We start from the raw sequence: 25,551 nt of genomic DNA, 5'->3' as shown, positions 1-25,551 counted from the left end.
ACACTGAACAGAGAGGCACCAAATCACCCTCAGGCTTCCATCACGTAGGCAAAATAGCATTGCTATGTCGGTAGTTCTCCAAGTGGTTCCCTGACCAGTGGCAACAGCATCTCCGGGAACATGTTAGACATGCAGATTCTCGGCCCCCCTGCTTAATCAGAGGCTCTGAGGGTGGGTCCACCAGCAATTGGTGTTTTAACAAAACTTCCAGGGGATTTTCATGCTCCCTGGAGTTTGAGAACTGCTGATAGGGTAGCCATGTGGACAGATGTGGGTGATTATTAATAGTCTTTATCATTCATGTTTTTGTAAAGTTTGTGTGTATGTCTGTACGTAACCATGCATATATTTGGTGTATTTATTTATGTGAAACTTACTGGCAGGCAGTAGTACACAGATTTCTGTGGAATTGAAATCTAACAGATGTAAATGAAGATACCCTCTGTCTAGGCACAAACGTTTAGAAGTGATAGTTTGGCTGCACCTATCTGGGTTTATGTAATGAAGCCCTACCTGGGTTTCAACTTCTGAAAATATAGGTGGAACATAGAAAATAATGAGAAAGGAAAGCCCGCTAAACAGATAACCATTATTCACTTCTTTGTGTTCTCTCTCAGACTTTTATTTTTTGTGCGAAACATGTGTTTTCCCAAATGGGGTCATACTATGCCTATGGTCTTCTCACCTGCATTTTTAAGAAGAATATGGCACGAATGCCAAAAGGACGACACACACACACACACACACGTGCACACACACACAATCATTTTTAATAATTATATGGCCAGTTGCCTATTGATGAACTGTTAGGTTATTTTCAGTTTTTCTTTCTTTCTTTTTAACCTTTATAGAAAACCAAAGTTCTGTTAAGCAGTGAAAGAAGTGGAGATAAACATCAATATCTTTAGACTTGTATGGTCAGGCCCTCACTGTTCTATACCAGCTTTATTAAAGTTAGAAAACCACGTGTTAGCTGGACTTCCATTTCATTATAAGGCCCTCCATTTCATGAGGAGTTTCTTTCAGGTTTTCTTTGGGTTTATAATTAAATATGATTGGAAAGACTTTTCTTAGAGCATGCTAATGTGTGGTACATTCTACACACCAGCAGTTCTTTTATTGTTAAAGAATGTATTTTGAAAGTTTTTTTCAATTTATATGTAAATTGACTTATTGGTGTCTTTCCCTTGACTGGTTGTGACTGCAAATAAATAATTTTAGATTATTTAGGTTTAGGATGAGTTTATAGCTCTGAGATATGGAAAAACTAACTAGACCAGTTTATACTTGTGAAATATGGCAAAACCAACTAGACCAGTTTATGCCTGTGAGATATGGCAAAACCAGCTAGAGAGCATGAGAATTGCATCATTGGCTCTGGCTTCATGAGTATGTGACTGGAACCATCTTTAATGATTTCAGTTGCAGTACAACCTGTGAAGAAGAGTTATGGCCTGAAGGAAGTTTGGAGACTCTCCCACACATTCTAATTGCTCCAGTACATGTGTGGGTGGTAACACCCCCATTTTGAACCTTGTCCTTTACAGAAACTTTCTTGATACAATGCTCAACAAAATGTTCAGCTGCTCTTGGACCACCGACATGCTTTATCTGAATGGAGCTGTATTAAAGGACTCTCTCATTCAAGCTTAGCCTTGGGACCTTGGTTACACTGAAATGAGATTAATGTCTTGAAATGTTACCCAAATCTCTTAGCTAGAGTCTTGAGTATTACAGATTCTGTGGCCCGGTCACCATAACTCCTAATCTTGAAGAGGCTGAGAAAACACAGGTTGGAAGACTAGAGACGAAAAGGTTTTCCAACATTCTCATATGGGTATACGTTAGTCATCAGGGAATCTTGCCGGTCGTATGCTTTTGGGCATGGGTCGTGTCTGTGTAGGTCACTGTTGTGTTACAACACCTAGCGCAGGCCCTAGCCCACTTAGAGATTCATCGAATACTGGCTGAAAGAGTGAATGAAAGAAAATATTTTCGTGACTATTTCAATGGGGCAACCAGGAGTGCTGGTTTAAATGATAGCTGGAAGGGTATATGAGAAAGCTTGCAAAAACTTTATAGAAACTTCCACCCATGTGCTATTTTATTTAATGCTTAAAATGAGCATGTCCATTGGGGGAAAAGAAAAAAACCCAACTATTAGAAATATTTGTTTTGGAATCTCAACTCAGGTTATTAACATGTCCCAAAATATGGCATTTATTTGCTCAAATCCAACTTCTAGTAATAAATATTTGCCAAGGTAGGTATAGCCTAAATATCTAATGGCTGATTTAACAAAATCACTCTCCTAGAATAATCAAGAGTTCTCAAAGAACTCTTGATTATGACTAAGGTAGGCTATTAGGACATGAAACACTTCATATCCTTTTCCAAATCCTTTGACCCCTTAAAGATATATTTTTCATGTATTTCACATATTCACAATTTTTTGGCCTTGCATATTCTGCCCTATTTTGAGCAAAAAACCCCTTCTCCCACCATTTTTTTTTCTTCTTGTGCTGTCATCTTAGGATGTAAAGGGCTTTTCTTTGAATAGAGTAGAAAAAAAGAGATTGTATTTTCAGACTATCCTGGTAAGGTATAATTTTTTAAAAAATTCAAAAATTCTGATAGCATACAGGGCTATATTTAGCAAATATTAATGCATTTAATGTTCATATGAGTTAGGTATGACCATATTCTCATTTTGCGGGGGAAATTGAGGCACAGAGAGGTTAAGTAACTTTTCCAAGTTCACGCAGCTAGGAAACGGAAGAACCAGGATTCAAACACAGACAGCTTGGCTATGGTTCATGCTCTTACACATGTGCTATGTACTGTATTTTCAAGCTTTTCTGGGATTATTGCTCTTATTTGGGTCATCTGAGGTCATTGCCTTCCACCTTGGGCTTGAGGCAGGAAGTTTCATGTTTGAGGATTTATGGATTAGGAGGCTAAAACATCTGTCCAGATTTTCTATTTTTCTAAAAGTGATGAGCTTAAAAACCTGTAATTTGTAAAGGATAACCATTTCCGAATTGGGGAGGGAGCCTTTTCTACTTTTTAAGTGGGAATTTTATGAGAATGAATAAATTTACTGAGAGAAATGTGAAGTTTTGTATCTGAATTCCAATTATGTTATTTTTTCTAATAAAGGTTAACATTCCAAAGGCACAGTTGGCGATGAAGACTTGACTTAGAATGATGATGTTTGCAGGTACCTCCCTCTTTTTTTGCTCTTTCCCTTCACCCGTTCCTGTAGCAAGTGAAAACGCCAGGAAGAAAAATGAGGAAAGAGGTAGTATTAAATCTGGTACAGGTGTTATTTTCATGGGTGTAGGCAAGTTTTAGGTCTCCTATTTTTTACATTCTCTATAAAGCTTAATTACCATTCTTCAGAGATCTACATACAGCAACAGAGCCCCAGATTACTAGGGAAACGTATTGCATTAACTTGTTCAGTGCTCGCTTCAGCAGCACATACACTAATACTTCACTTGTTTTAAGGAGGAGACTGTTATGAAAGAAGAGGAAAAAAAGTGAGAACCCATGAGATCAGAATCTATCTTACCACTCAACTGAATGAAATTTTTGGAGTGAAGTAGAGTTTTCTGATTTTATTTTTATTTTTAATCCTTTTTTAAAAAGATTTATTTATTTATTTGAGAGAGAGAGAGACAGAGCATGAGCAGGAGGGGCAGAGGGAGAGGGAGAGGGCAGAGGGAGAGGGAGTCTCAAGCAGACTCCACACCGAGCGCAGAGCTGACTTGGGCCTCGATTTCACACCCTGAGATCACAACCTGAGCCTAAACCAAGAGTTGGAGGCTTAACTGACTCCATCACCCAGGTGCCCCTTATTTTACTTTTTTATGGTGTATCTTGTTCAACTTTCTTATTGAAAAATAGAAAAAAAAAAGATAACCACCATGAGTTGGTTTCAGCTTCCCTAAGACCAGAACTTAATTTGGCAGCTCTGCAAAATATCCTCCTAAGAAAAATCTACCAATTCTATTTTCAACTAAAATTAGGGAAAGACATCATGAAGTGTTGAAGTAGGGTTTTATGTAATTCAATGTGCAGATTTGAATGCTTTGCAAATTAAGGTAGCAAAAAGTTGAAACCTTTCAAGTCTAGTGGATGGATAAAGTCTTCATCCTTAATATGTAATGAACATACACAAATCATGGAAAATATTTTCTGAATGCCAATTCTTTTGCCACGTGTTAACGAAGACTGTTTCACAGTTCCAAACCAGTCATTGGGGTTAGTTTTGCTTCTTTCTCTTACCTAGTGAAAATATCCTAAGTTTGTATGCAAAATCCCCATATCCTTTTGACTTCAGATGGAGAGTTGACAAATGTTGCAAACAAGCAGTCAAATCCTGTCCATTAAGACTTTTGACAATACTATTTATGTACATATAAACTTCAAGGGTACGTGAAGATGGTTAATTAATCCTTCTGTTATTATCTTTATTATTCCCCTTCACTTTTAAAAAGGAAATTGATAAGGAATAAAAATGACTAGAACCAGCATGATCTCTGACCAAGTTACCTGGATTTCCAATTTGATAATATTCTACTGAAGAATCACTTATAAGGGGGAGTCAAATGCACATGTTAATGGTAGTGTTAAGGAGGAGGTGGTCAGGAGTGGGGGAGATGGGGGTGGGTGGAGTGGAGAAGCAACACAAAAAGAGACCACAGCCTTCTACCATGTGCTGCTCGTGTTTTCAGATTAAGATGGGGGATTAAGGAATTTTACTCAGCAATTTGAGATGCTTTGTTAGGGACTGAGGAGATTTGAGCTGCTTTGTTCTCAAACCACATGTTAGTGAAAAAGCAAACAGGCACTTAATCCTGACAGACAGCAGAACTTGACATCAATTTGCCCCTTGGGAGGTGACCAGGAGTTCTAGTTGACAGGCTAAAATGGCCAGCCCTTGTTTTCCTGGAGCCTAATGCCAACATTCCATCCTAACCTGTATTTCTCAGCAGAGTGGCCATGATGGTTGGACTGACCAAGAGTTTCTAGATATTAGAGACCCTTACATGTTTACTAAAAAAACAAAACAACCTTTTAAATGCAAATAATCTACAAAGGACCAATATTTAAATAGATTTCAAACAGGTCTAATATTTTGGCCACTCGTTTTTGAAAATAAAATGCAGAGAGGCTGAGATTCTTTCCTTTTGAAAATAATGGATGGTTTCCTCTAACAATAAAAATCACAAGGCAACATATCAATTTTGAGCCTATACATGATTGTGAAATAAACATCAATTCTTATGTAGATCTTTGAGGGAAGTTCTACTGAATAACCAATTATATCTTAAGGTCATGTCCTTCAAAGTCACTGAAGTAGGACAAAAGCAAACAAAATGAAAAGGAAAGAAATTAATGGCTTCTTGAATTGGATTTGATACATTAGTAAACTTAAGTGTACACAGTCGTACAGTCTGGCACATAATCTGAAATTGTGGTGTAAAGGCTAATATTGCCATCTTGAGTTTGTGCCACCCTCAATCCACTGACCTAAAATGTACTTTTAGTAGGCTCTTGCTTTATTAAACTTTGGCATATGTAGGGAAACCATTTGAAAATCAGAATTGAAGCAGAAAACTTATAAAGCATATTTCAAAACAAATTTTATTACATTATGAAGATTTTCTGGTTGAATAGTCAGCTAATCAATGGCTCCTGTACTCTGGTGGGGTATAGAAACCTGTTACATCTTAACAATTAAAGAACAAGTTTTGTCACCAAAGCAAGGTGGTTATAGTTTTGTACTATTTACACACATCACTCTGAGTCAGACCACACCTCTGTTCCCACACCTCTTGCCTACTGCTCACCTCCCTATAAACTCAGGAAAACCTACCTCTTCATTAACCAACTACTAACTGCTAAACCTACCTCTACACTAACACTGTAGGTGGATTTTCTCCATTCTGGTATGAATTCAAAAAGTTCTTCTTAAATAACCACAGAATAATTATTCAAAGAATCTTTCTTTTAGGACTGGTGAGACCCTCTCTATGTTTAAATAGCACCAAACTTATATTCAAATGACCATGAACACAGGATGAATGGAACTTTTTGTAGAAGAAAATTAATATTACTTCAGGTGACCAAATCTGGTTGTTTTTGATTTTGAAACTTTAATTTGAAGGAAAAATGTCTTCACATTGGCCACTGGAATAAACCCATAAAGGTGTTTGTGTGCTTCATTGCCAGATCTGAAGAAGAAAGACCATTTCCGCAACTTTGCATGTCCTTCATTATTTATTACAAACACCAGTGTGAGAAAAATCCAAAATTTAAAATACTTCAGAGGGACACACAGTCATTCACTTCATTTAAAACAATATATGCTAGCCTTTAGATGGCCTTTGAGTTGTGTTGTGGTTCTTTGTTTTTAGGAAGGTTTACCGGGCATATTAAAAGGATCAGATGCAGGGTGAGCTAAAATCAGAAACATGGTATTCGTTCATTTAACTCTGGTACAGTAGAGCAAATTCAGGGTGACTCAAGGGACACAATGTCTTGTAAAACATATGTACTTAATATAAGGGTCATAAAACTTATTAAATTAAAAGCTAGGTTAAAAATAGGAAGAAAATTTATGCTGCTGTCTAAAATAGCAATAATTTCCCTTTGGCCTTTCTCTTTCCAAGTAATATGGATTCTGGTCAGGAGGAAAAAAAAAAAGCTAACTTATGAAATCTTCATTTTGTCGGACCAAATGCAAATCTCTTTTAACTGCGGCATGCATCATAATGGACAAGTGATACGGCTGAAAATAGAGGATCAGGAAGAGAAGATGTTAAACCTTGAAAGTACCCTCATGTCTAGGTTTCAAGGTGACCTTGTCCCTGAGCCTGAACGACAAACCCTACTAGTGCTAGCAGGTGTCCAGGAAGAATAGTTTAAGGGTTATGAAGACAATAGAAACACTGCTTTTTCAATAGTTGATCTGGCCATGGGGCAACAGTGAAGGGGCATGGAACATGAACAGTCTCGGGCTGCTTGGTTGGGGTGCAGCAAAGTATCCCCAAACAAAACCTTCCATCTTTGTTCAAGCAAATCCTGGGTTGTACAAAGTCTATGGAGCCCAGAAAACTTGAAGTCAAGTTTGACCTTCTATTTGCACCTCACTCTACTGCTGGTGGGCCACAGTGGGGTGAAAAATGACACATTACCCTGACAAACAACTTCAAGGGTTTGGGATGGAGGGTGGCCTCACCTTTTAAGCACCTGTGTCCCCTTATAATTCACATAGCTAAAATAGATTGACTTTGCTCAAATGTTTATCCTCAACATGATAGCCGTTTTCCTAGTTGGTCCTCCTTGATGTAGCACCTTAGGAATTGGAAACCAACATAAATATCAATTTCCTACTACTGTATTCACACTGGGATTTATTTGGAATTTTATCTTCATACACAAGTCTTAAGGCTGTTGAGAAGGAACCTTGCTTGGTCATGTACCTGTTTGCTCTGAGCCCCATTCCTGCTCTTTTTTTGCTCTTTCATATTCTAGGGGCCTTAGCCCTGCAAAATACATTGCCATCTGCCTCCTACAAAGGTCCTGCCAAGGAAGCCTCTGAGTAGAGAGGAGGGGAGAGGCTTGGATAGTCCCTGCCCTGTCCCTTTGTGCTTTCAAAGTGGTTCTGGCAATAGCTGCATCTCCTCTGAGGTCCCAGAACCTGTCCCCTTTCCTTGGTCCCTTCGATCTAGGGATGGCAGTGGCTTCCTGCGATTGCTAGACTCTTGGCAGGTCTCCATTTGACTTTCTAGTTCTTTCAATACCTTTGTGACTAGTTCGTTAGTGTAAATCCCCCTATTGAACTATCTGGTGGTCACTCTAGCTTCCTGACTAGATCCTGACTAATGTAACAACGGACTGCTTTTTCACTTAGAGGCTATGTTTTCAAAAGGTGATTCTGTTTGAAATCTTTGGGGATGTTTCATTGTCTGCTGACCAGTGGGTAGGCTGCTGAGTCCCAGTGGTCACTTTGGCAATTGGCATCTCATTCCAACAACGTTGGAAGGCAAAATGAGGAAGTAAAAACCTCTAAGGACCTTTATAAGATGGATATTTTAGGGCTACAAGAGAAGGCACATTGAAGGGGACATGTGGACATGTTGTTGACCTTGGCTAACTCCCCTGAGCTGGACAGCACTGAGCATGAACAAGGAGGCTTCCTGTGGCCCTTGGGAAAACTCTCCCCAAACCCCATAATACATTTTTCTTTTGTCCTTGAAGTCCTTTTTTTTTTTTTTTTTTTTAATTCTGCAAGTATCCTGCCAGTGTAAAAACAGCCTCATTTGAACTAACATGGGCAATACGCACATGCACACTCAGAGGTTCCACTAACTTCCTTCCATCAATAAAGGAACGCTCAAAATCATAAACCAGGTTCTCTCTCTCTTTTTGTTCTCCCTCTTTCTCTACTTGGTCATATTCCTAACAGAACGAAAGGTTGATTTCCATGATAAACCTCATAGGCTGCTTATCTGAAATGAGTTTGCCCAAAAGAGCTCTAAATGCTGGGGGAGAAAAATACCCAAACCCCAAACCAAACAGATTTGCCATTCAAAATACCTTCTTGAAGGCTGACATTTGCAGGGACCTTGGGAATACAGTAAGTGGGGATTTTAATCCTATTTCTCCAGTGACAGCTGGACCTGGACCAAACAGTTCTGCTACTAATATTGTCATTGGGTGGGATGAGTGGAGCTGGAGGAGACCATTATTTTTGCTTTTAACTTCAGAGCCTTTGGGCATCCATTCCCCATTCACAGAAGTCACACTGGCCTGAGCCGTATTTTCATCAGGCTCTCAGTAAGGCTTGGGAAAGCTTGAGAATGGAATGCTCATTTTTTTTGAAGTCTTTCTTTTGAACCCACTAATTTTATGAAATTTAAGCACATTGTTCATTGTGTAATTATAGATGAAATATTAGAGAAGTGGACTAATTATACACAATGCACTCAAGCCCAATTAAACTAGCATCTGTGGTGAATGTAAGGGTATTCTCTTTCGCTAATAAGAAATACTTTCTGAACAACAGAGAATAAAATCGTTAAATTGGATATGCTGTGGAGATTATAAATATCCTATTAGCATAGAAAATGAGGGTTAACCTTATTTAATCACCGCATGCCAGATCATCAAAAGTCATATTGAACCCCTGTAATGTTACTGTATCTGTTCTGGAAAATAATAATAAAAAACCCACTATTAATAAACATAGCTCACTAGATGCTATTCTTGTGTACTAAATTAAACTGTTGGAGAAACTCAAGTATTCCCTTAATTGCTTAACAAAATGGCAAAAATACTTTTGTCTGTTCATGGCGATATTACGGCTGATTCAGATTTATTTCATCCTAGGAGCTGGAAAGGTGTGTCTCCTTAGCTAGGCAAATTAGCCTACTTCAAAATAAGTAAAATATATAATCCCTTCTAGCGAGTACCAAGAGTGACCTTTTGAAAATGTAAATTAAGTGATTGCACACCCCAGGGGTGTGTTCAAAATGAAAACGTATGTGCTTGAGACATTGTGCCACCATTGCTTCGGGTATTAATTGGCAGACCATGAACCCAGGGACATTTGTGTTTTAATCTGGGTCACAGGACGTTCCAGGACTCTTGCTTTTGTGATACATCGTCAGGTCCGGGTAGAGCAACCGCTGTAGTTCAGCAAGAACAAGGAGTTATCCAAATTCAAGTTATCCCTTATTAAAAGTACTGGCTGTGTGTTGTCACAAGAAAGTCATGACAGCAGAACTGAAGGCAGCAAGTTTACGTGTCACTTGCATGGCTCATAACTTGCACAGCTGAAAGATAGAAACCAGTGAACAGGGATGGATTCCTCGGGAGCAGGTCTTTGTTGGGACAGACTGAAAGAGCTGAAATCAGTCTTCCTTTTCCTCCTTCCCTCCCTGTTTTTTTTCCCTCCCCCCCTTCCAAAGAGTTCTTGTTTATATCCCTCCCAAGATTTGAAGGTTGTTTGCCTTTTATTCTTGTAAAAATCTTAAGGAGCCTGGAATATAAACATATTTATGAATATTGAGAATGATTGTGACTATTACAACTTTATGTTCCTAATTAGGTGCACTTATTCTTTTTTTAATTAATTTTTTTAAGTAGGCTCCATGCCCATCGTGAAGCCCAGTGCAGGGCCTGAACTCATGACCCTGAGATGGAGACCTGAACTGAGATCTAGAGTCAGACCCTGAACTGACTGAGCCACCCAGGGGGCCCCTAGGCACATCTGTTTTTTTAAAAAAACTTGTACACCTTTTTTTTTTTTAGTTGGGTCCTTCCTCTTACTTTGCCTATGTCTTCTCCCAGAGAAAACAAGTTCAGTCCAAACTTCCCTGAAAGCTCAGATGGAATTTCGAAGAAACGGAGAAGAAACTGGAGGGAAGAGGTTTGCAGGGTGCAGGGCAGCACACCCGGGTCGTCCCTCCCCAGGGGACGCAATCCAGGAGTACAGAAGGGTCTGCCTGGGAAGCTGAAATTTGAAAAAGCACAACAAAGACATAAACACAATGTGATTTGATCCCATATGTCTCAGGATGCCAGTGCAAAGGAAGCCAGGTGTATGTGCAAGAGAAACTATAGGGACCTCCTTTTGTGTCCTCAGGATCAAAGCCTGCTAAGCCAAGGATGGAGCTTTTCTTTCGTTTCAGTTTTTCTCCAGGTTCTTTGGCTTTTAAGGTCACTTGCACCCATAATATATAATATATATATTATATATAGTCTTCTTTGGCTCCCTTCTGCTACAGAGAGGGCAGTGTGAAGTAAATAGAGTGTTAATAATAACAGCTATTTTTGCCCTTTTGAGCAAACCAACAAGTAAGAGTTTCAGCCTTTATTTTTGTTCTCCTTAAACCCAATGAAAAGGTACTCTGCCTTTCAGGAGTAATTTTTACAATTCATTGGAAGTGCTGGGTGCATTAAAGACAGTCCTGTGCCTACACATTTTAGGTGAGGTTGTGGGTCTGCCATGACAAGACCACTTTAAGTGGACCTTCTTCCTTCTTTTCTTTTTTATTCTCTTCAGGTCCAGCTTGCATAGTGATTTAGCCAGACCTCAGCATCGTCACATTATAGGTAAATGGTTTGGTTGTGACACGGGATCATTTTGACTTCAGAAAAGCAGTAGTCAGTGTCTAGAAGGAAAAAAAAAAGCTCTTTATTGAGACGATCAAAAGGGACATAAAGGCAAAAACTGACTTTCATTGCAACAGGACTGAGGACCAGGCCTCCAGTGTCCTTATTGTAATTCATTGCTTATTTCTAGGCCCCATGATGGAATTCTTCCATAACAGACAGAGGACTTTGTGAAATTGTAAATGAGTATGACTTCAAGCACTCTGTGGAAATCTATTCTCCCCCTATAGCCCATACATTATTTCTGCTTACTTATGGTGGCTCACATTTCCCGTAACTATCAGAGAGAACTTAATTCAACTCACACCACATCACTTTAAAATTGTGCAGCTCTCTTAATCAACCTTTGTATCAGCCACAAATGTGCAGTATGACCTAATTTGAAAATGTCTCAAAGTGCTGACTCAAACTGTTAGTGAATAAAGGCTAGTCATTACCATTATGACACTAATGTGATGCAAAATAAAATTGAGTTGCATCAGCTGAACATTAGTTTGCAAAAATATTAGTGACTGAAGCCATTTTCTGTTCATATTTTATTTATACTTATATATGTGTATATACATACATATGCATATATTTATTTATTTTTTGTTTTTCTGAAAGTCTTGCAATGAAATTTTTAAGTGCAGAGGAAGGAAGTCACATTTTTAACACTGACAAAGCCACTAGATTAAAAGTAGATCATATGTACATAATGATCTCCCCTCTATAAGATGAAAACATATGCTTGCTGAGTTCTTATTAGAATATATATATACATATAAGCACTAATGTATGAAAATTATCTTTTTCCCTGTACTTTGGTGCCAGATTCTAAGATTTTCAACAGCCTTGGAACTATTTATTACTTACTGCTTTGCCTCACTCACAAATTCTCTGACTTTCATGTTTTGGAATAATAAGAATTTGAATTTATTTCTTTTATGGACTCTCTTTCCAATTTCTTTACTTGACCAAGAAAAATTTTTTGAGATAGAAATACTCTGAATAAATATTGTCATTAATTACTTTTGAGCAAAACAAAGTAGGATACAGGACTGGAAATTATTTAGCCTCACCCCTACCAATAATACTTAAAAGAATGCACCATAAATTATTTTTTTCTTATACAGTTTAGATGGTTTTCAAGAAATGCACATGTACTTATTTAATGCTTACACATCCCCGAGCTAGTATTGGTTTCAATCTGTAAACTGATCATTAATAGTTGAAAATAAATTGGCATGACTCTTTCCTAAATTAGAGAAATTGTCCCAGTGGTCAATCAGAAATTCTGCTCTGCATCCCAGTTCGGGTCTCGTGAATTCTGAAAATTCTGAACATAAAAGCTATGCATTAGTGATTAAATACTTCTGATTTTATTTATTTAACAGTGAGAACAAGTCAAGCACACAAATACAAAGGAGATGGGTTATTTAAAATTTTCAAGGATAAGAAGTTTTGGCTATCAAGAAATTATTTAACTTGGTAGAGTGGCGATATATATATATATATAGACACTCTTTGTAATGTATCACTACAAGTAATTGGTAGAAAATACAGCTAAATTATAATGCTGACAAGCTTAGTTTATTCACTTCTTAGAAAAACAAGTAAAACTTTAAAGCAAGATGCGTAGAAATTTGCTACTATGTGATGACTTTAGTATTTGAGTCCGTTTTACATTATGTCACATGTGGTTTGGGCTGTTTTTATGACCTATGTTTTATTTCCACATTAAGGTAATCCAGATTTTAAAAAAGTAAGTTTGAAAAACTTCAAAGCGGACTTGCCAAAACCAGCATTCAGCAGCACGAGTGCTCTCGAGCACACACACACAGGCACACTTTCAATTTACGTAAAAAAAAAGAGGATCACCTTTTTCGGCTAAAATACCATTGTTCTTACTTTTAGGTTCCAGGGGGAAAAGGTGTGTGGGTGTGATTGCTGTAAATGGATTGCCAGTCTCTTAACAGTCCATCATTCTTAAATGATAGAAGTGTAGCAGCACCCTCTGAGAAAAATCTTTCCTGTGGATTTGACTTTGTCCACGCCAGGACAAATTGCGTGCAAAGTTGGGATAATTCTGAGATGTAAGACACCTCCATGACTGTCCTTGGAAGACTGAGGAGCTGACATTCCTCTTTGGAAGATGAGGGGAGAATGGCCCCCCTGCCCTCTTAATTGATGATTTACTGTGCTCTCCCCTGGGGCCACAACCGATGATCTGGAAGCTTGTTGAATTTTGAAGCAAATACTAAATATAATCAATATATAAAAATTAAAAAAAAAAGAGAGAGAGAAATGCAATGAAAATTTATGACCTTAACATTCCTTCAGGGTCAAGCAATTTATCAAATTCTCTCACTTTCTGGTTTCAATTACACAGCCATTGTGGAAGGAACTTATTTTAGCAGGTTCATTTGCCTCAGTGGGGAATACAGGGCTTTGGCCTAATGCTTCACCTTTAGTGCAGGCCATTTGAGCCTTAGAACAAATACCAATCATCACTCTTTGGAAAAAAAGAATCTGCATCAGCGTGGCCTATTGGAATGGGGTTTCTGTCAAGGTAAACGGTTGTCGGCAATGACTGTGGTAGAGTGGCGATAAATCCCATTTTATTGCTGAAAAATTCCAGCTTCTCTCCATGCCTGACAGCTCCCCACATTCTCATACCCATTTGGGCAATTTCTGCGCTATGTCCATCTGGTTCTCATTACCTCTCAACCTGCCTGCGTCTGATCCAGAAAAAGTGCAGGTCAGAGACAGGGGAAAAGAACCGAGGTGATGGACAAAACAGAAAGCAGGGGGGTGGCCCTTGGGGGTCGGGGTAGAGGTGAGGAGCAACAGGGAATGGGGGATCCCAGCTTAGGGTTGGACCAGTTGCTGGAAGGGGCCAGTTAGAGATATTACAGAATGATAACAACAGAGCCCCAACCAGGAAGCCAGAGGAACCTGTGTCTTTAGATTCAGGCCTTTAAAAGGCACCTGCTCGGGGCGCCTGGGTGGCTCAGTTGGTTAAGCGACTGCCTTCGGCTCAGGTCATGATCCTGGAGTCCCGGGATCGAGTCCCGCATCGGGCTCCCTGCTCGGCAGGGAGTCTGCTTCTCCCTCTGACCCTCCTCCCTCTCATGCTCTCTGTCTCTCATTCTCTCTCTCGCAAATAAATAAAAAAAAATCTTTAAAAAAAAAAAATAAATAAAAGGCACCTGCTTTAAGGTGGAGGAGGGAGAGACAATGTGGTGGGTGGAGGGGGCAGATTAAGAGAAGCAGAGAAGGGACAGTCCAGCCCGTTTCCTCTATTAAGGGCCTATATCAAGGAGCGGAGGACCTAGTCTAGAAGAGAAACAGGCATCGGGCATCAAGGAGCTTGGGGCACCATGTACACAGCTGGCATGCTTCCACATACGGGGATAAAACTCTGCTAGAGATTCTGTTTTGGTTCAAGAATATAATCTTTTGAAGATGGAAACTCTAGGGCCTTCAACAGAGTTGTCTCTATTCATTTTTCTGAGAAAATTAATATTTAAAATGAATGTGTCCTAATCAGTGCCTTTCGGATGGGCTCATTCATGGAATGAAATGACAGGGCTAGCGCTGAGTCACCTGGGTATTCATAACCCTACACATGATCACTTTCAGAGCTGCTGTGCATTTATGCTCTCAGAAAGTTGGCCTCATTCTCTGAAGCTGAAATCCTTTTGATCATAATTGCTCCTGACTTAAAATTACCTAGAGTCCCCATAAGATGCCTCCTGGGGACAAAAGAAGTAAATATGGTAAATATCTGACAACAGGTCTTAAGAATAAACCTCCTTAAAGATTAAGCGACATTAGACTAGGACGAAATTATATATGTATGGATGTTTAATATAAAATTTGCTTGTTATTATTGTGCTGGGGTAATTATAATTAATACTAAAATAAAATTTATGGAAAGTATATTGAAGTATATATTTGAAGATCCGGGAACTTTTAATAAAGAAAAAATAAAATTAGCTGAGTGGTGAGATGGATGGTAGTTATTTTACACCTGTTCCAAAGGCAAATGCTACATAAAAATGTCTTAAAACCAGGTAGGGGGTGTGTTCTGAAACATGTTGGAAAGCTATGGCATTGCTATGATTTGCAGACGGTCTACTATGCTAGGTGAGTTTGGACAGACAATATCTCTTAGCACCTTCTGCACCCCAGGGCTGCAGGGTGCATTTCAGGTCCTCAAAGTTCACTTTTTTGACAGTGAGACCGCTAAGTGCTGCCACGCACGTCTCGGTTTTATTCGTTGAATTCTAATTTCAAAATTGTATTAAATTTTAGTTGCCGAGCTGGACCTCGTAGACAGGAGACACTGGCTTCCAAAATGTGAGATTTAATTTCTAAAATTTTAAGCCGTACATACTCAGAAGAAATTCTATAAAATGTACCTGAAGTTGTAAGTGAACACCGCACAGGACATTTCAGTGGAGAAAGAGATTGTCAGGATTTTAAATTAAAGTTAACTAGATAATTTGGACAGCAGTAAATTACAGGTGATCAAAAATAGAAGTTTGTTATTTTGGCAGCTTTAAAATGAATACCTTTAGTCAACAAATGCAGTTCTAAAACCGACATTTTCACATATACATATTAAAAGGCATAAACCTTTGGCTAGTACCACGTACCCATTAAAATGGCCATAGTGAACGGCATCTCTAATTTGGAAAGTAATTTCAGATTCTTAGCCCCAAAGAATCTCTCTCGCTTGAACTTTACTTTTCTGGGCTGTACATGTATCAGTGATGTGATCATTGCAACTCTAAGGGATATTTGTTTCTCTTAGTAGCATAGCAGAAAATTAATGGCGTGGGGGAGGGAGAAATGACAACTTAATGTGATGCTTGATAGCTGTTTACCTATAAATGTGTGTCCAGATTTCAGTGTCCTGTAAAAGAAAGGGAAAATAAAGAAACCAAAGCATTCATATGGCTTTTACGCAACTTAGGACACATGGAAGAAAGTGCTTAGAAGGCTAGTGAAATATTTACTAAACAAATCATTTACATTAAACTTTTATATACGCAAAACGCAGAGCACCTACAAAAAGAGAACCAACTTGAGCTATAAGAAATATTTCGGCATCAAAATGGTTAATAGTATTATAGCTTCAAAAGAGCCTATTGGCTCACCCTCAAGGATGCCCTGCAGTTGTTGTGAAAGTCATCAGATGAAGCTAGCCTTCTCAGCTAGCCTTTAGATTTGTCTGCTAACAGTAAAAATACTATAATAAATCGGTAACATATGTTGCCAGGCAAGGAAAAGTGATATAAATAAAGAGACCAGGAGACCCAAACCAAGTACAATGTGAAAAGAATTTAACTTTCAATCTACTCGTTGGCTAATTATCATTTGAAAAGTAATTTGAAAGTGTTAGTTATTTGCTTATATTCTTCCTCATTTTTCTTTTTTTCTCTTCAGATTGCATTCTTACCCAAATACTCTTCGTGATTGCCTGCTTTGCGGCTTTGGGGTAAGTCCCAGCTTTCCACAACCTTAAGAAAAAAAAAATGCATAACATAAAAGATGCCAAAAAGACTTATGTGTCCTGATGTGCGGGGTTTTTGAAATATACATGGGTTTGTGTGTTGGGGGGGCGGGGAGCAGTGTTGGTAATGAAATAAAGAGAAGGGGTTTGTTTCTGCAAGGATCAAGAGTGTGCGAAAGTGTGCATTGCAAACGAGGCTCCCTTTAGGAAAGCCACCTCTGGAATGGAAATGACAAAGCTTGGAACACACACAATCAATTATTTTCACTAGCATTTAAAATATAGAAAACAAAATCTCCTTTGGGAATTGACTGAATATTTTATTTAGCTTTTTTATTGAGACATCCTTTGAAAAATGGCATAATATAAATAGTTTTACAAAGCAACAATATAATCAATCTCTAAACTAGAATATAAATCAAGGATTTCATTAACTGCTAGTAGCCAGTTTAAATTGTAGTCTTGTCCATAATGTCTATCTATCTATGTATGTCCAAGTTATATTAAAAACCTTTAAATGGCTTTGTAATATCAGCTACATCTAGCTATTATAATAATTAATGGTACTGTTTTATAAATCAATACATGTATTCTTGATAAATTCATATCCAGTTAATGGTGTAATTTAAATAAAAAATTAATGTAATAAAGGACATACAGAAACAGGCAGGAAATCTTTAAAGGTTAAGAGACAAATTTGTCTAAATTCATTTTTAAACTGTTTGGAAAAAGTTTATACTTAAAATCAGCTGAGATTTACCTTGTTTCTGTAAAACTAATCTTGCCATGTCTATTGGTATCCAGTAATGAATCCGTAAGTTATTTTCTTTTTTAACTGTTAAGTTTTAATTATGTACTTATGATACTATGAGATACTTTACTATTGTTATACTCTTTTGCAATTATTGAATATTCTTTATAAAAATAGAACAAAACTAAAAATCTCAAACCAGGAATTTATTTTTATTTTAATACATGAATGAAATGTAAATGCTTTATGTATGTATTTTTATAACTCTAAGTGAACTGTTCTGAGCATCTCCAAAGCCATATACAAATTTTATTTAAAGCGAAAAAGGACTGATTAGTTCAATAAATATGCATGCGCAAGAGCCCAGCGTTTTTACTGCTTTCACTGAATGAACATCCTAGGAATTTGAGAAGGAAAAGAAAAATGCACTGAAGAGTCTGAAATGTATTTTAACGCTGCACATGGGTGGAGAAACGCACTGCAAAGAGAAGTGTGTATCATTGCTCTGATTTAAAAAATACGTACCGAAGGCATATTAAGGAATAACAAGATCTAGAAAAACAACTGGATGTTGTATGTTATCAAATACAATCTTAAATCTTTCCAAATAAAATTTCATTTGGTTTAGAGAGTAAGCATTTTGCACAAAATATATTTCAGAATTACGCAGACCAGTCTGCCCTGCCATTCTCTGTGACACGGTGCAGAAATGTTACTTTAATCCACCGAGCTTTTTCTGACATTTTCCTTAACATTGCTGAGCCTTATTTAGAGCAGCAAAGGAGATGTGTGCAGTTTCCGTTGACATTGATGGGTGTTTCAAAATGTTACACGAAAGAGAGAGAGAGAGAGAGAGAAAAGATTTGCTGCCAGTCACTTTATCAACAGAGCTAGAGGAGCAATTACTATTTGTTAAAAGTTTACATTTCAAACGAAGCTAAATTTTAAAGAAGGCTCATCCTTTTAAAAGCCTGCTGCTTGGAAGAAGGGGAAGAGAATACATGTTAGTGATCACATGTTAAAGTGCACTCAAGTACTGGAACCATTTAAAATGTATTGTGTTTTTAGATGAAACCTACAGCAAAACCACTCCTAAGAGGCTTAATTTAGGTTTTATAGGAGGAACATAAAAAAGACCAGGTTACAGCAACACGCTGAAATATGGGGTACATTTTAAATATCTTCATTTAAAAACGTATGTTTATTTTCCCTCCTGGGATCACTAACGTGTGTGTCGACAGAGAAAGCAAGGACATGCTACATTCTTAAAAATTATCTGTTAAAGGGATCACATTCCAAGACAGGTTTGAGCATTTTTATTACTACCGATAACCTCTTAATTATGTCACTGCCTTCCACTTGTTAATCAGGGACATTCAACATGGTTAACCAGTGAGTGGTTGCGTTTAGATGACTACATTATTATTAAGAATTAAAAACTCATTTTATTCCCATCATCGTGTTATTGCATCTATGATTTTAGTACTGCTAAAAACTTATTTACCTGCTTTAAATACAGAACACCTAAGAAAATGTCTAGGTGCCCATAACAATGTTGTTAATTACTTCTAGGTGCAGCTCATGGAAAGCTTTAAGGGATAGATAATTTTACTTTTCCTGTCTCACCGTGCACCCCCTCCCCCCGTCCCTGCCTTCTCCTCCCCCGCTGCCTCCCCCACCCCCCCACCTCTCCCACAATTCCTATTTGAACCAATTTTAGGTTTCTTCTGTAGCCACCAGCGTCTGAGATACTCAGAGACTTTTTTCAGAGAGCAAGATGTAAGTGGAGTAAATAAAAATCATGTTTCACTGTTGCTTTATCAACCCTCTTAGGTAGTTTTCCTGCCAGCCAACCTGCGCTGTTAAGACCCAGAAAATTATGCAATAGTGACTTCTTTGAGGTTCTCTAATCAGATGATGGCCGGTGTTAGGCGGGAAAGGCCCAAGGCCATGTTGCTGGCACTTAATGCTGGGCTTGGTCATTACTTGTCTGATAGAGAGACCAATAAACAGATGATTACTATCCTATAAGGAGCCAATATTTTACATTTATCCTAGTTATTTCTTTTCTTTTCTTTTCCACGTCTTATAACAGCAAGTATTTGTCAAGAAGATCTATGAGGAATAACCTCACAGGCCCCTAAAAATAAGAATTTTCCTAGCGTGAAATGATGCCCTTTGTGGAATGGTGAGAATGATTTTGGTCTTTATAAAAGCAAAGGTTTGACTACTTTAAAGTCCTTTTCTTTCAGAGGTGGACAGTCCCAGACACCACCCCCACCTCCTGCCCCTTCTCTGCCCACGACAGGTTCACAGGCTGAAACCAAGGGGTTTTAAAATGCAAATATTTATATTGGAGCTCTGGCAATAACAGAGTCATTTTGCTTCCTCTGTTAGCCTGTGATAATTGATGCTTCATACCTGGAACTACGTTTCATTTATCTCTTTACACATGAAGATATTACATAAATAAGAGATAAGTTATGGAAAGGAAACGACCATTTGCAATAATAATCCTAAATTTGACTATATAATCTTGAAAGACTTGAAGAGTCAAAGATGCAGATTTCTACAGTTTTAAAGAAAACTTGGTTGCAACTGGGAAATTTGTGCATTTTTCAACACTTACTGAATTTGAATGCCTGCATGGATTCAAAAAAAAAAAAAAGGAGGGATAAAAGGAAGACAGGAGAGAAAAGGTGTGAATTTTACACGTGCTATAAACTAATGCACTCAACCACACGTTCAGACTTCTCGTGACAGTCTCACTGACTTTCTCTTTATATCCGAAAATCATTTTGAAATAGCTTAACGCAAATTGCAGAATAGCGAGTCTTCTCAGGTGCCTTTTCTTCCGCGGGATCCTCATCTTAGAGTGAGCAGAGGTACACCTAGAACTGGACCCCGATTTCACAACCTCATACAAAGCCAGGCGATTCTTGAGCCAAACAAACAAAGGGGGTGTAAACGATTTCATTTATTTTCATAACCCTCCTCTTGCACAAGAGCATCTTGCCGTCTTTGTCAAAGTGAATGACAACAATTTGGCTAACTCTCTCTGAGCTGCACTCAACAGTGACAGGTGAATTATCAGAGGCCCTGCACTTCTTATTATCAGAGGAGAAGCCATCAGGGGGACGCATGGAGGATCCCTCTCCCTTGTCACTATTTGTCAGTGGGACAAGGGCCACTGCTATGGGTAGCTGACAGGTAATTTCAACAATAACAATTACTCCTATTACTGGTGTCATAAACAATTCGCCCAAGGCATGACAATAGCCAAGCTTTATAATTCAATGCCATATAAGTAAATGCCAGCAGGTAACAAGTAATTTAGCTCCAATCAAGCTTTCACCCCGGCATTAATATTGTTAGTGCAAGAAAATGGAAAATTGAAAAAATTCAATATGTTAATGAATTAAGAGAGGTTCAAGGGCTAGACGGAAGGGTTGAAAAAGGGAAACCAAAATTATTATTGTGTCATATTTGGTGCCATCCCGAGGGCCAAAGAGCAGTGTAATTACTTGAAGATAAGAAGGGGAACCAGGATTGCCGTTGCCTAGGACTTCAGCCCTGGGAAATGTGACATGGCCTTTCAGAATCCCCTCTCTCCAATTTCTGAAGGATAGAAGTAGAAATATGAGAATGTGGGTATAATGCAGCCTTTCACTGGCTCCCCCCCCACCTGAAATATTTCATATGAAACAGAGGCATGAGTATCAAAGGAACATTTCCATCTGTTGAAGAAAATCGCATCAGCACCTGCTTCCTTTACATTAAGTCTTGTAATGAAACTCTTTTAGTAAAGCCTATTTTTATCTGTGGTGAAGGTAATGCTGGAAACCCCTCTCCTCTCCAGCGGTCCACATTCTGGAAATGGACTGACTAGAGGACACAGTCCAATCTTCCTCCATAAAACTTCCTGATCAAACGAATTTGCAATTTCAGGATTTGTCGAGTAAGACAATGTGCCATCCTGGTGACAGCAGTAAAAGAATTTGAAAATCTCTAATTAGGAGAGCTGCAGAGCAATTAACGCACGTCAAATTTTACTTCATCAAGTGCCACTCTAATTTTCCTCTAAAAATTAATGGATTTTTTTTTTCTTTTGCTATGTGTGTGTGTGTCCCCTTAAGGCAATGTTGATTCAAATCTGCTCAAGATGCAGCGTTGCACAGCTAAGCATCTTCTTGATTACAATCCGCCACACTTCTAACTGCGCTCATTCTCACTGCCGCGGATACTTTGTCAACAGTCAAATTACACCACGCTGATAACAATGCATAATGGTGTTCCTCCTCCGAGGCCCCTGGCAGGAGACGGGGTTCATAAAAATGTGATGTTTTCTTCTCAACTGTTTCTAAAGGAAGTTTGTATGACCAGGTCACTAGTCAGGCATTAATTTTTTGAAATTAATTTGTTAATTACAAGAAAAGGAGTGCAATGATAGAATACGAAAATATCTCATTGAAAAAAAAAAATCAGAGGAAGAATGAGGAATTGAGAATATCTGTGGCCAAAGTTTTGCTTAGACACTTTGTTCGGAGACATTTTCAAGAGCACTAGTCTTGGTAAAATACCAGGGTTTCTTTCTTTCTTTTTTTTTCTTTACTTATGAGCTATAAACATTAGAAGCCTCTCTTGAACAGACAGTATTTAGATTGTGAGAGAAGTTTGTTTAACTGCCATATTTGCCAGAATCCTCAAAACATCACAGGACACAGAAGATAAATGACTTTTTTTTTTTTTTTAAGGTCAGGACTGTATCTTCCAGATAAATGTTGATTCATTTTAACTATTTTTTGTCCTACTTGCTTGTTGCAGATTCATGTGCCTGAGTCATCAGCACATGTGAGGATTATTTCTCACTGAAAAAATGAAAGAAACACAGTGATTAGATGATTTTGCATTCAGTCTTTTTAGAGTTTATTCAGATCTTATATTTCTAAAACATGATCGGGTCCAAAACAAAAATGGGGAAATTAAACAAAAATGCTAAACATATCTCTTTGCAGATTCTTCAGGGAGTGGAGAACATTCACATGGATTGACATCCCAATTTTCTCATCCTGTAAGTATATTTTTGAGTCTATGTTTTCTTTAATCACATTTATTTAGTTGAAAAAAATCTAAATTCATGGAGTATACACTTCATTTTTTTTTAATTCACAGGTTGAAGCCGGCTTTTTCATTTACCGACAACTAACTCAAAAATCTTAAATTTGATATTTTGAGGTTTGCATTTCCAAATATCCAGAAACTCTTCCTTTTCTTATGGCCCCTCCCCAGCATGTTCTGAAGTGGTCTATTTCAAACAAAAGAAGATGACATCCCTCTCTCAACTAGCAAATGTTGGATTCTCTAAATCGACTGGGGGCAAACTGGAAGTTTTGCAATTAGATTCACACAAACTGAATTACGTTCCTTATTCCCAAACATTCTTCTTCGAACTTCACAAATATAACAACACTGAGTTTTTAGAGTTTCCTGTGGCTTGTTTACAAATAAAGGTATCTCGATAAAAACCAAGCCCTGTGTATTTTTGAAAAACGAAAACATGAAACGATCTCATTTTAAAACATTACAAAAGGATTGTAAAGGGAAATTTAAAAGGAGAAAACTTGATTATATAATGCAATCCAGCAGTAATCAATTTTACCTTCAATATCTTGCTTTTGTTTTCAAAATGCTAAATAAACAATACATAATGCATCCCTCATCAGCCAAACCATGGAGGCTCTGTGCTCAAATAACAGGAAACATATTCAATTTTCCTAACAGAAGACAGTTCATTAAGCTGTGCCACATCAAATAAAACTTTAATTTCTCCAGCATCAGAGTCGCAATGAAAGCAATTGAAGAAGATGAGCCATATGGTACTTCTATCAGCAAACACATATTGCTCATTCCCCCAAAGTTTTCTAATTCTGCTCCCCAGACCTGTGTAATATAGATAATGTGCTCTGAGAGCAGCAACCATGAGCTATCTAGTGTACACTTCTAATACTGTATTTAATGGGAAATAATGAATCATAAAAGCCTGAAGAAGACGGCTTTTGCTAACCTAAATCTCAGCTGTAATTTCATTGTTCTGCGCCTAAGATGCTGTTCGCCCTTTCCAAACAACAGCAGTTGAACATAATTATACTGCTTCAAACCTGGGCTTGAAAAAGCGTCCCTAATATAACCAAGTTTCTATTAACTCCTGAAATCCTGAATTTAATGATGCACTGATGCAGACATCGAGGTAACAGAGCGTGTGTCATTTTAAAACCCAAACAAGCATTTTCTCCTCCTTCTCTTTGGCCAGACTGCTCCATGCATTTATGCTCCCTCCTCTATCCCCCTCTCCACCCCCCACCCCCGTGCAACAGGAGTGGCATGATTAAAAATGAGGAGATTTTCTTGTTATTAGCAAATTTGACATTTGCCTGATGAAATGCACATAAAATGTGAAAGCTACACAGTACTCAGAAGAAATGTCTCCACTCCAAGGCAAGCAACAAAGATGAAATAAATTAGGCAAAGGCAATGTAAAGATCCTCGTACATCTCTGCTGCAGAATGCTAGGATTGTATTATAAATGAAAGAACCAAATCTTGCTGAGCTTCTAGAGCAATAGTATTTTGACACATGGGACGTGTATAGTGTTTCTTCTCTCACCTCAACTGCTTTGATTATTAACCTAAACATCAGATGTAGGCTCAAATGCAGCAATTTCCTTGTCATGGGTCCAGCCTGTCTCTGGCAAGATCTTGGGGCTGGGGTGTAATTCCCTTCTAGAGAAAAATGTTCCTTTTTTCCCCCCAAAGAGGATGATGACTTCAGCTCTTCCATTTTTAAAGCTCATCAAATCAATATTTTACCAACACAGTGCTAATTTAAAACACTATTAAATAACACCACAGATACATATTGAAAACATATTTTAATGGTTTTGTTTGTTTTCGCATCATATGAACCAAGGACGATTAAATTAAAAAGAGACTTTTAAAAGTTAGAGATTGCCTTTTTAAAGCTTATTAAAATCAGCATGTTACATGCCTGTCTCTGAATTAGCTCTACACACTTGATTGCCATCATTAAAACTAGTTGTTTGGGTGCTGCTCTGTGATGGTTCAAACCCTTCCTCAAAGCCGATTCTTACTAGTTATTAACTTGAAATCTCTTTCCATTGAAATTAAAAAATAAAAAAAAAATCATTCTAGCTAGTGGAAGAAACAAGTCACCAGAAAGTGAAATAGCAGGGCAAGACAGCAATATTAAACCCCGAAAAGACCAACAGGTAAAATAACTACAGCAACATCTAAAACACACTCAGGGAAAAAAAAAAAATCACAACAACAACACAGAAGCAGTCCATTGATTATATTTCATGAATGCCTTAAAACAAATGTTTAAACAGTTTTCTGAAACAGTGCAGAAAACCTCTGCATGCTCCACTGGGTTGCAATGACAATGGTCTATTGCAATGTAAAACACGCTGGAGGATAAAAAGGTGCTTTTTGTTACCATTTTATCAAAGCTGTTCATCTTCGAGCTGCAGGCAGCATTTTGCTGGAATTGCAGATATTTCTCTGTCCAGGCGCCTTTGTTTGTGCATCTCATTTGCATATATTTATCTCCAGCTGAGGGTGCTTTCTGCTCATTAAGGCCTCCCTCCACATTATTTCATAAGCCAGCCGCTAAGAGGGATTTCACCTGTGGTGACTGAGCCAAGAGGGGTGAAAAACGAAATTCTTCATAAAAAGGAAATCTTCGGAGTCTCTTCCCCTATAAATGGGCACCATTTATGTTAAACAGCCTCTTGTCATGATAGATGCCTCCAGAGGTCAGGGGTTAAAGTTGATTTGAAGGTCAGCAGTAAAACAACAGACAAACCAGACGCCAAACTGGTTCCTTAGCTGTCGGTGGGAGCTGTGGTACAAACAGGTCTTGAACCTTTTTCAACCTCTAATAAAACAGGGGATGAATCTGAAGTGGATCAACCAGGCCCCTGAGGCAGCGGCCACAGAAAAACACAAATAATATCAATATCAGGCAGCCACAGGAAACAATGGGGCATTTCTCCGTGCAACATGCATGCTGCTATTGTTTCGAGGGCTGG

The 25,551-nt window shown here is 38.1% G+C and overlaps 1 long non-coding RNA gene across 3 annotated transcripts in view; it reads left to right on the top strand.

Moving 5' to 3' along the window:
- Positions 1–22,967, top strand: part of LOC123851228 (uncharacterized) — a 90,627-nt gene extending 67,660 nt beyond the window's left edge. For all 3 annotated transcript variants that reach the window (XR_010405995.1, XR_006792503.3, XR_008506885.2), the window contains 4 exons: positions 3,160–3,220; positions 16,627–16,678; positions 22,460–22,515; positions 22,617–22,967. This is a non-coding gene — a long non-coding RNA (uncharacterized LOC123851228). The remainder of the gene's footprint in view (positions 1–3,159; positions 3,221–16,626; positions 16,679–22,459; positions 22,516–22,616) is intronic.
- Positions 22,968–25,551: the final 2,584 nt, after the last annotated feature.

The sequence above is a fragment of the Mirounga angustirostris genome, unplaced genomic scaffold (assembly GCF_029215605.1).
Source record: "Mirounga angustirostris isolate CCGP_5_RB_7025 unplaced genomic scaffold, mMirAng1.0.hap1 SCAF_10, whole genome shotgun sequence".
NCBI lineage: Eukaryota > Metazoa > Chordata > Mammalia > Carnivora > Phocidae > Mirounga > Mirounga angustirostris.
Note: the sequence above shows the minus strand (reverse complement) of the source record. Positions and strands in the feature narration are given on the sequence as shown.